The sequence below is a fragment of the Hylobates moloch genome, unplaced genomic scaffold (assembly GCF_009828535.3).
Source record: "Hylobates moloch isolate HMO894 unplaced genomic scaffold, HMol_V3 SCAFFOLD_25, whole genome shotgun sequence".
Classification (NCBI taxonomy): Eukaryota; Metazoa; Chordata; class Mammalia; order Primates; family Hylobatidae; genus Hylobates; species Hylobates moloch.
This window is the reverse complement of record NW_026652300.1, coordinates 4,075,893-4,086,289: the sequence shown is the minus strand read 5'-3', so window position 1 is coordinate 4,086,289 and position 10,397 is coordinate 4,075,893. Positions and strand designations below refer to the sequence as shown.

The following is a 10,397-nucleotide window of genomic DNA, read 5'->3' as shown; positions in this document are numbered from 1 at the left end:
TAGTGTGTATTCGTGGTCTGCTCGATTTTTTTATTGCTTTAAATAGGGGCCTTTGAAGAATCTCCAAGGAACACTTGTCCCAGAGACCCTGAGGAGGTAGCTACTCAGAATTAGATGATAGATTACATTGGGAAATTGAACCCAAAAAGAGAACCTAGGATAGTTTCCAAATGTCTAGCTGAGGGGAACAAACAGAATGTGGCCTCTCTTCTAAGAGGCCCTGATCCCAATCTGTAAAACTTGTGAGTATGTCAGGGTTCATGGCAAAGATAAATTAAGGTTGCTCATCAGTTGACCTTAAGATAGGAAGATTGCCCAGGATCATCCAGCTTGATCAATGCCATTAAAATGGTCTTAAATGTAGAAGATGGAAGCAAAAGAGGAAAGTCAGGGAGAAGTCACAGAAGAACGGAAAAGCAATGTGATGTTGATGGGGCTACAGATAAGGAATGCAGGAGGCCCCTAGAAGCTAGAAAATACAAGGAAACAAATTCTCCTCTAGAGCATCCAAGAGGAACACAGTCCTGCGCACACTTAGATTGTAGCCCAACAAGTACCTGTGTTGCACTCCTATGCTACAGAACTGTAAGATGATATACTTGTCTAACCCACTAAATTTGTAATAATTTGTTACAGTGGCAGTAGGAAACTAAAATAGGCCAAAGCCAGAAAAACCTGCAGATATGAGAGAAAAGGAAGGAAACTCAAGGAAGTGTCAGCAAATGAGTAGAAGGCACATTCTCTTAAGAGCCTGGGGACAAAGGTAGTTCATCTGACAGGGGCATGGGTTTCAAAGCACTGTAGATAAATTGTTACATAGGTGCAATGAGGCATCAAGGTGAAGACATCTGCAGCAATATGGAAATGAGAGTGTAAGAAAGGGGTGGTTCCTCTCCACTGTGTATCCCCACCACTAATACAGAAATTGGTACACAGCAAGTGTTCAATGCTTGCGGAATGGTACTGGAGGGTAGTGGCACAGCCTGCAGCATAGACAGTGTTGAAATGCAAGAACGACAGACATGGCAAGATTTCAGTGTTAAGTAGACTCAACAGTGCAAGGAGCCTTCTGAAACTTCCCATGCTGATGTCTCAGGGGTTTCAGAGGCCCCATGATGAAGTTTATGTTCAGGTCATCGACAGCAACTTTGTGAGAAGTTGCTGAAGTTTTTTAAGTTTCCTATGAAGAAATCCTGCATAACAAGAAACTGGGCTTGTTGGCTGATGAGAGGGAGCCAGGACCCTTATTTGTGATGGAAACAGCAGCTGTCCCTGATAGGTAGGGCAACCTGGTCTTTGACAGGGAGAAGTCCAAAGAAATCAACTTGGTGATATGAGGAGATCTCTCAATACCTTAAATTTAAGGAGTCTACATACACTAACTAGTAATCAACATAAGCATGGGACCAGACATCAGTGAGTCTAGAATCAAAAGGCTAAAAGGTCTCCAGTGAGTGGAAGTATGACACACACACACACACACACACACACATATATATAATCAAGCTTTGGGGTTGACCGTAACTTAGTCTACCTCAGCATTTAAATCAATAACTTGAATGAAGACAACTTATCACATTCAAAAATAACACCAAGAGTTTATTTATTAGAATTCATTAGAAGGCAGAAGTTAGAATTCAAAATGATCCCTGTGGCTAAGGGAGTTGGGTGAAATTAACAAGATAGAAGTTAAGCAAATAGGAAAGAAAGCCCTGTACTTTGGATTAGAAACCAGCTGTAGAACAATAGGACAAGGGAAACCTAGTTTGAGAACAGTTCACCTACATCCAGAAAAGTGTTAACTTACTGCAAGCTCTGTAAGATGTAAAAGTCTGAGAGTTTGGTCAAAAAGCTAATGCAGTTCTAGGTGGTATTAAGAGCAAGATTGGGGAGAATGTTCATGCCCTCTTTGGGGAAGAAAGTGAGTTCTGGGAATCATATCATCTTTGTGGAAGAAACTCATTTCTGGAAATCTATTGTAAATTAATCCACAACTCTGACCTGTGTGTGTTAAAGGTGAGGGGAGGGCAAGATTTATGCTAGGGAAAGCTCTGGAAAGAGGACAAAAGCAACTGAAGGAAATGAGGATGTTTAAATGGTGCCGAGGGGACCTTTTCGGGGTGGAAGGAGAACAGGGTATGACATAGTCCTATCTTTAAATAAAATAAGCTGTCTAATGGTAAAGGAATTTGGCTTGGAATGGCAAATGAGTTTCCTCTCAAGAGTGAAATCTAATCAGCTGGTATTGACTGCCATGAACTGGGGCTGAGAAATTTTCTGAGACTAAATGTGGAAAGAAAAGGGGAAGAATGCTTTGTAGAAAAGAATGTAAGAAAGAATGCTGTGATCAATTATCCTTGTCTCCTATGGATTTTGGGAAGTGCAGTGCCTACATGAGGCTGAACTTGACAGACTTATTCCAATCTGTTCCACAGGTCAAGCCCAGGGCTGCTCATTTGAAGTCACTGAAAACTACAATATAATGGGTGGCTAGAACGCCACCAGTATCAGAGTGAGAGGATGCTTAATGAACTTGGAAGTCCCTGCTCTTAGTTTAATTTGCAGGAAAATGCATGATAAAACTCATGGACTCTCGTTCCAAACACATCCCTTTTTGTAGCTGGCCTCTGTAGAGACTCTATAGAAGAACTTCTGGAAAAACTGTTCATTCCTGCCAACAGCAGTGTTTTCAGTCATACGATAGACCTGGGTCACTGATCTGACATGGTTACATGTCTATTGCAATAAGGAGGGGCAGTTTGAACACTGTTGATAGGTCTCTGTGACATTTTTCTATTAATATTATAAGCAATTATCCCCCCTTTGGGAGAAGTTATGCTAGTTTTTGAAGAACATTTTATCTAATTGTATTCATATATTCAACTGTGTGATCAAAAGTGGGAGTGGGGTCTTCAGTCACAATCTTTTTATTTGCTCGTTTGCTGTTGTTGCCCATGCTAGAGTAAAATCGCGTGATCTCAGCTAACTGCAACCTGTGCTTTCCCAGATCAAGTGATTCTTCTGCTTCAGACTCCCAGAGAGCTTGGATTACAGATGTATGCCACCACACCTCGCTAATTTTTTGTATTTTTAGTGGAAACCAGGTTTCACCATGTTAGCCAGGCTTGTCTGGAACTCCTGACCTCGGTGATCCTTGAGCCTCAGCATCCCAAAGTGCTGGGATTACAGGCATGAGCCACCACGCCTGGCCGATTATTATTACTTTTTATACAGTGGACTGGTGATACTACCTAACAACATTTAAAAGCTATCAACATATTTTTAGAACACTGCTTTCATCATTTCATTATCTCATACAAAAGCCTGGATGCATCTCAACTACAGGATCATGTACTGGTATTCAAAGCAGACTCCCACATTTGTCATGTCTTTTCTCATCCCTATTGTTCCACCTCCACTAGAGTTTAGTCATTTATGTTTTTTTCTTCCCCAAATCCACTTTGTCTGTATCCACTTCAGAGCTACTATTATTTCTCTCGTCCTGCCTGGAATGTTCTCCCTGATACTGCCTGCAACCCCTACCTATTTTTTAAAATCTAACTAAGTCTCTCCTCCTCAATTATTTCCTCCAAAAACCTACTGGTTCTCCACTTCCTAAGAAGTCCTGTCACTCATACTGCCTCTTAAAGACTTTAAGTTTCTCACAGCCAGTGATCAAAATTCATTGTACATGTCTTCAATGATGTGGACAAAGCTGAAACTGATCCAATTTTGTCCTCACGGGACTTAGATACTTTTTCAGGCTTATATTCCCAGCATACAACTCTGGACTCAGGGTAGATTCCTCACTGCCCCCAGAAGGTCCTGGATTTTTGTTTGTTTGTTTGTTTTTTATTACTTTTACTCATTTTTCCCCATCCCTGTGATGCTCTTCTTTTGGCCCACCACCCAAATCCTATGCATCAAGACTCTGAAGAGTTTACACTTTTTCCAAGAGATGATCTGGATCACTTCCATATTCAACCACCTCCCCTGTAAACTCATTACTCAATATATCTATATATCTATCTACATATAGATATATAATATATATTATATATTATATAAGATATATATCTTATATATATAAATATATCTTATAATATAATATATAATATATATATTATATATTATATAAGATATATATCTTATATAATATGTGTGTGTGTGTGTGTGTGTGTGTATATATATATATATATGAGCTTTTCCTCAATTATCTGGCTGTAACGTGTTCATTATTGCTTCTGAGAGGGTTGGCTCCTTTTCTTTTTCATTACATGTAACCATCATGAGGTCAGGCTTGCCTTTCCTCACAATACACAATGGTGGTTACTGAAAAACATTTAGCTCTGTGGATCTCAGTCCTGAGCCATCTTGCTTCCAAGAGGTCATCTGGCAATGTCTGGAGACACTTTTGGTTGTCTCGCTTGGAAGAGAAGGTACTGTTGACAAAATAGAGACCAAGGATACCGCTAAATCTACAAAGCACAGGACAGCCTCCCAAAACAAAGAATCTGCTAGCTCCAAAAGGTAACAGTGGCTCCATTAAGAAACCCGGGATCAACTGAATATTTGGCTGTTAACCACCAAAACAAAGACCCCAAGAGGGCAGAAATTGGAGCTGGAAGTTCTCAGTGAATGGATGAGCCGGTCGGGGCGTGGCAGGTCTGATTGGGCTACCAGAGGGAGGAATGGAGATAGAGCACCAGCCTGCGCCGTCAGGCAGCACCAGTGAAGTCCCACAGGGATTCAAAATGCCGGTTTCGACTCACTCCGTCCTCTACCTGAAGCGACAGACCAACGAGGGAAAGGCAGTCTCAGTCCCGCTGTGAAGACCCCGCACCGGGCTGCTTCAGCCAAGTTCCTCGGGGGCAGATTTTTGGATACCCTGGATGTGCTCCTTCGAATTTTGGGTGGAGATTCTAGCCGGTGCTAGGCAACCAAATGCATGTGCCATGTATCTTCAGACCAGGAAGACTGTACTAAGTAGGTCCCCAAGAGGGGCAGGATGCGATGTGACGGCTGTAATCTCACGTTGTTTTTCAGTCTTTCACCTTCCCTCTACCCCCCAAGTAATCTGTAACTATTTTGTCTTCTAATCCAACTTGCTCCCCATTTCTGTTGAGTCAAGATGAGCTGCGCAAAAAGCTACACCAAACGTTGATGCATGTGGGGTTACTGGGCACACTCAAACTGTCGGATTTAAGTTTGTCTGTTCCATAAGTTTTAGAAGTCTAACCTGTAAGAGGTAGTTTACATTTATATTCATCCAATGTTTGGGTTTCAAAACTCTACCCTGAAACATTACAGTCTCTTTGAAACCATTGAGAAAATGTTGCATTTGAGTCAACTTAAAGGAGAATGTTCAAATAATTAATTGAGCTGCCAATAAGATAGGAGCAGAAAGCATTTATATAATGAACACATTTTAGTAAGAATAGGCCTCTTTTATAAATCTGGCTTACAGGTTCCTAAACTAACAAGTGGGTTTGTAATGTGTTTTGATGTGGGACATTGGCAACATATAGAAAAAACTAGTGTTCTCTTTTAATAGTTTAATTGGAGAATGAACACTTTCATCTTTAAACTACATTGATATGCCTGAATATTTCATTTGAGCAGCAAATATCGGTTAGTATACTTTATATTTGGATTAACAGCTAGGAAGAGGATTAGCTCAACGTGTTTTCATTGCAATATGCATTTCATAAGCATATTTTACACTTAAAATATGTAGATACATCCTGTGAATATAGCCTTTTTAAATTTAAGTTACATGGTGTGAGCATTTCTCTGTTTCCTTAAAAGTTTCTTGAAATCCTCATTTTTAGTGGCAACAGTCTTATCTGGATATTTTTGTAACATACACAGCAGTCCCTTGTTGTTAAATATTTTGGTTATATTTTGCAACAGTCCACAGAGGTGTGATGAACTGGCAGAATTTTTTTCCTATACTTCATATCCCAAGCATAAGCTGCTGAAATGGACTTCTAGGGAAGTGAAGTTAAGAGTCTGCAAATGGGTCTGGCTAACCACCAATTTCACTTGGAAGTTGAGGAAAGAAACATTTTTGTAGAACACACTGACCTTCTTGTCTCATGGGGTAAGACTTGTGTAGGAGAAGATTCCTGACTTCTGGCCATGAATCTAGAAACATTATGGAAATAAAAGGAAGTTTTCCAATGAATGTAATACATCTGTGTACATCTCTACTGAGACAATCCTACTGAAATTATTTTACCTTGTTTGATTTCCTTCCTTCCTTCCATCCTTCCTTCCTTCTTTCATTTCTTCCTTCCTTTCTTCCTTTCTCCTTTCCTCCCTTTCTCCCTCCCTCCCTTTATTCCTGCTGTCCTTCCTTCCTTCATTCCTTCTTTCCTTTCTTAATTGTTTTCCTTTCTTTCTTCCTTCCTTCCTTGCAAGACACAAATTCAAAACCACCTAAGCCATGAGTTGATGCACCCTGTATTGAATGGAGAATTGCACCCTCAGTCCATTTCAGTGCAAAGGAACTCCCTCTTACTAGGAACCCCTAACTCTTCAGTGGCTGATCACTAACAAAGATGTGGCTATGAGTCTTCACTTTCTGTTTTCTTTCCAGAAACTGGTTTAGCAAAAGAAAAGGTAACGTGTTTCCTTTTCTGTTTTGAACTTTTTGTTAACAGTTTTTTTTTTCAGCTGACTGTAACATGCTGCATTATAGATAATTGCTTTTATACTAGGTCCACTTCTTATTTCTCTTTGAATTTCCATTGTACCTGCACATAATACATTTGTTATATAACAAGTGATTACTAAATTTGAAATTAATTTATTGGTATTGCATTTAGTCTTTTGTAAAATTGTGATGTACAATCTCTAAATGTTGAGGAGCTCAAATTGATTTATCTATTTTCCATGTTGTTTAATGAGACTCTGCCAACTTGTTGAATGTCTGCTCTGAATTTGGCACTGTGATAGACACACGACAGATGTTTCGTGTGTTACAGATGCGGAACCAGACTGTGGAGAGTTGAATCAAGTAACTTAAGTGATGTAATCCTTAAAAATCTGTAAAGTTTCCAAATAATAAAGTTACTGTCATTTTATTTTTTAGTACCTTTCCAATTATTTTAACTATATTTCTTCACCATTATGGTTAAACATTTGTCCCAGTTTATTATTTTAAAGGTAGATGCAGCAAACTTTCCTTGTGAATGTGTGTGTGTGTGTGTGTGTGCGTGTGTGTGTAGACTGTTTTTTAGAGCAGGTTTTAGTTCACAGCTAGGTTGATGGAGTACAAAGAATTCCTGTACACCCACTGCTCCTACACATGCACAGTCTTTCCCACTGTCAACATCTTTCATCAAGGTGGTACATTTGCTACAATTGATAAGCCTTCCCTGACAAGTCGTTATTGCCAAAGTCTAGAGTTTACATTAAATTTCAATCTTGGTGTTGTGTATATGCTTTTACTTTCTTTAGGTTGTCTATAGTTATCTAAGAGTTTCATATTCCAAAGTTTTAAGGACACAGAAGCTTAGTATTATAAATTATTTTGTTTAACATGAAGTATTACTCTGTTGCTTATGCTGGAGTGCAGTGCCGTGATTCCAGGCTGCAAACTTCACCTCCTGGGTTCCAGCGATTCTCCCGCCTCAGCCTCCGAAGTATCTGGGATACGGGTGCTTGCCCAAGAACCTGGCTAATTTTTGTATTTCTAGTAGAGGCGAGGTTTCACTGTGTTGGCCAGGTTTGTCTCGAACTCCACATCTCAAGTGATCCATTTGCCTTGGCCTCCAAAATGCTGGGATTACAGTTGTGAGCCACAATGCACAGCCTTAGTACAGTATTTGAATTCAAATTTTAAATATGCTGAGTTTCTTCATACACAACCAAATTTTACTTATTGGCCTTATGAATGTATTTATTTACATATTTATTTTTTAGAAGTACGGTCTCACTCTTTCACCAAGTCTGAAAGGCATTGGCATAATCTCAGCTTACTAAAACATCTGCCCCTCCTGGATTCAAGCAATTATACTACTGCAAGATTTTTCTATGTACTTTTCCTTATAAAATAATAAAGCTAATTTTGAAGGAGAAGAGTAAGAAATTTAATTAGATTTAAATTACATGTTTTTCCTTGCTGACGATATCTTACTTGTTAAACAATAGTTCACCTGTTCTGCAGGTCATTATTCCTATATTTTCATTTTTGTAATAACTTTCAGATAGTCAAATAAGAAAACTTCACACAGTATCAACAGCCCTACAGACACACTGAAAGATACTGTTTGTAACAATATCCACCATTGGGAACATTTCTAAAAAAAAAGAAAACTTCAAGAAAGCTGACTTTTAGCCCAAGTATCTTTGTATACTAGGTATGCATCTCAAGCACAATTGAGAGAGTATTAAATGTATTAATATGTCATTAAAGAAGAAAATATGTGTTTAGTAATGTGTAATATAACTTTTATTATATATAAGCACCATCCAGTGTAACTCTTTGTGATGGTGGAAATGTCTTTATCTATACTGTTTAATGTGGTAACTGCTAGTCTCATGAGGCTGTTGAGCAGTTGAACAGTAGCTAGTGTAACTGAATAATTCAATTTTTAATTTACATTTAATTAGCTACAGGTGCTTACTGACTACCATAATGAACAACATGATTCTAAGGTTATAGCCAGTATCTATTGCTTAATTTTTACTTCAGAAGAAAAGGAGATATTATGGAACAATCTATAGGCCAGGACAAGTGCCTCATGCTTGTAATGCCAGGATTTTGGGACGCTGAAGCAGGAGGATCACTGAAGGTCTGGAGGTAGAAATCAGCATGGCCAACACAGTGAAACCCTATCTCTACCAAAAATTCAAAAATGTGTGAGGCATGGTGGCAAATGCCTTTTATCCCAGCTACTCTGGAGGCTGAGGCAAGATAATCACTTGAACCCAGAAGGGGAAGTTTGCAGTGAGCTGAGATCACATGACTGCACTCCAGCCTGGGTAACTTAACTAGGTGCAGTTTTACTCCCCACCAAGGAAAGAAAGAGGAAGAAGAGAGAGAGAGAGGGAGAGAGAGAGAGGAAGGAAGGAAGGAAGGAAGGAAGGAAGGAAGGAAGGAAGGAAGGAAGGAAGGAAGGAGAGATTGTGGTAACACTTCTCACACTTCTCACGCTGTGGCACCAACTTTGGGGATCTGTCCCTTGCAGATCCCTGAACCCGCAAAGGATGAAAAAAGTACACTGAAACATAGATATTCTGCTTTGCCAGTCCAGCTGAAGCTGAGTGTCTGAGCCACTTACAGACTCCAGTAGAGTTTTGTAAACAGTGGCAACTGTGGCCCTGACCAGCTAGTGAAACTCACACTTATCAGTAAAGATTAATTGACGAAGACTTGAGTCAACATCACTGGGGCAAAACTGACATTGCGGACTTCCCTGAGCACTTAAGCACCCACGGTACCTCAAAGGTTAGTCTTCAGACCACGTGAGTAAACAAGCTAGCTAGATAACTTCCCCACATTCCTTTGTCAGTACTTTAATTTATTTAACTAAAGGTAAAGAAAGTCACTTTCAACCATAACTATTACTGAGGTTATGCAAACTCTCTGGCCTTCCAAGATGGCTTGTGGCTATTACTCTATCTTTAATATTTAAATTTCCTGCCAGACTGACTGAGCCCCCCAACATGAAAGAATCTATACATTTACTATATTATATTATATTACAAATAGTTTTTCCATCTTTACAGAGTCTCTTTAAATGCATCTCATTCACAAAGATATCTGGGTGACAACCCTTACCAGCTTTACCTAGCATCCCAGTAAAATTTCTGGAAGTCAGAAAAATGATGAGTAGTGCTAGTCATACTAGTGCCAAAATTTGGATAGAACCCTTAGCTAAAAATAAAATAACTTCTGGTAAATTAAAACTATTTCAAAAGTGATGGCTCCTAATTAAACAACAGAAAACTTATAGAAAGATATAATGTACTGAACTGTTTTCTGTCCCCTGAGTCAGAGACCTGTGATCTTATCCTATTTTAGTATATCTACACTCAGGGGATGCTAAGCTGTTGAATACTAACAGTACTTTCCTCCTAGATTCTATTCACCCGTTCTTCCCACTTTTAATATTTCATTTGACAGACAAAGATACACAGATAACGATATGCACAAAATTTGGACAAGGAAAGAAAATTTGGACATTGGCCCTCTGCTTTTAGAAAGTTATAATTCTTATGTATAATTGGCAAAAGAATAGACACATATATCAATGGGAACAGACATAGAGAATCCAGAAATAGATTCACACAAATATCGTCAATTAATTTTTTTAACAATGGTGCAAAGGCAATTCAATAGAGGAAAGATAGTCTTTTGAATATGCGGCTCTGAGACAATTGAATGT

General features: G+C 39.0%; 1 pseudogene; it reads left to right on the top strand.

The window, feature by feature from the left end:
• The first annotated feature begins 348 nt into the window (after positions 1-348).
• Positions 349-10,397, top strand: part of LOC116812232 (centriole and centriolar satellite protein OFD1-like) — a 29,234-nt pseudogene continuing 19,185 nt past the window's right edge.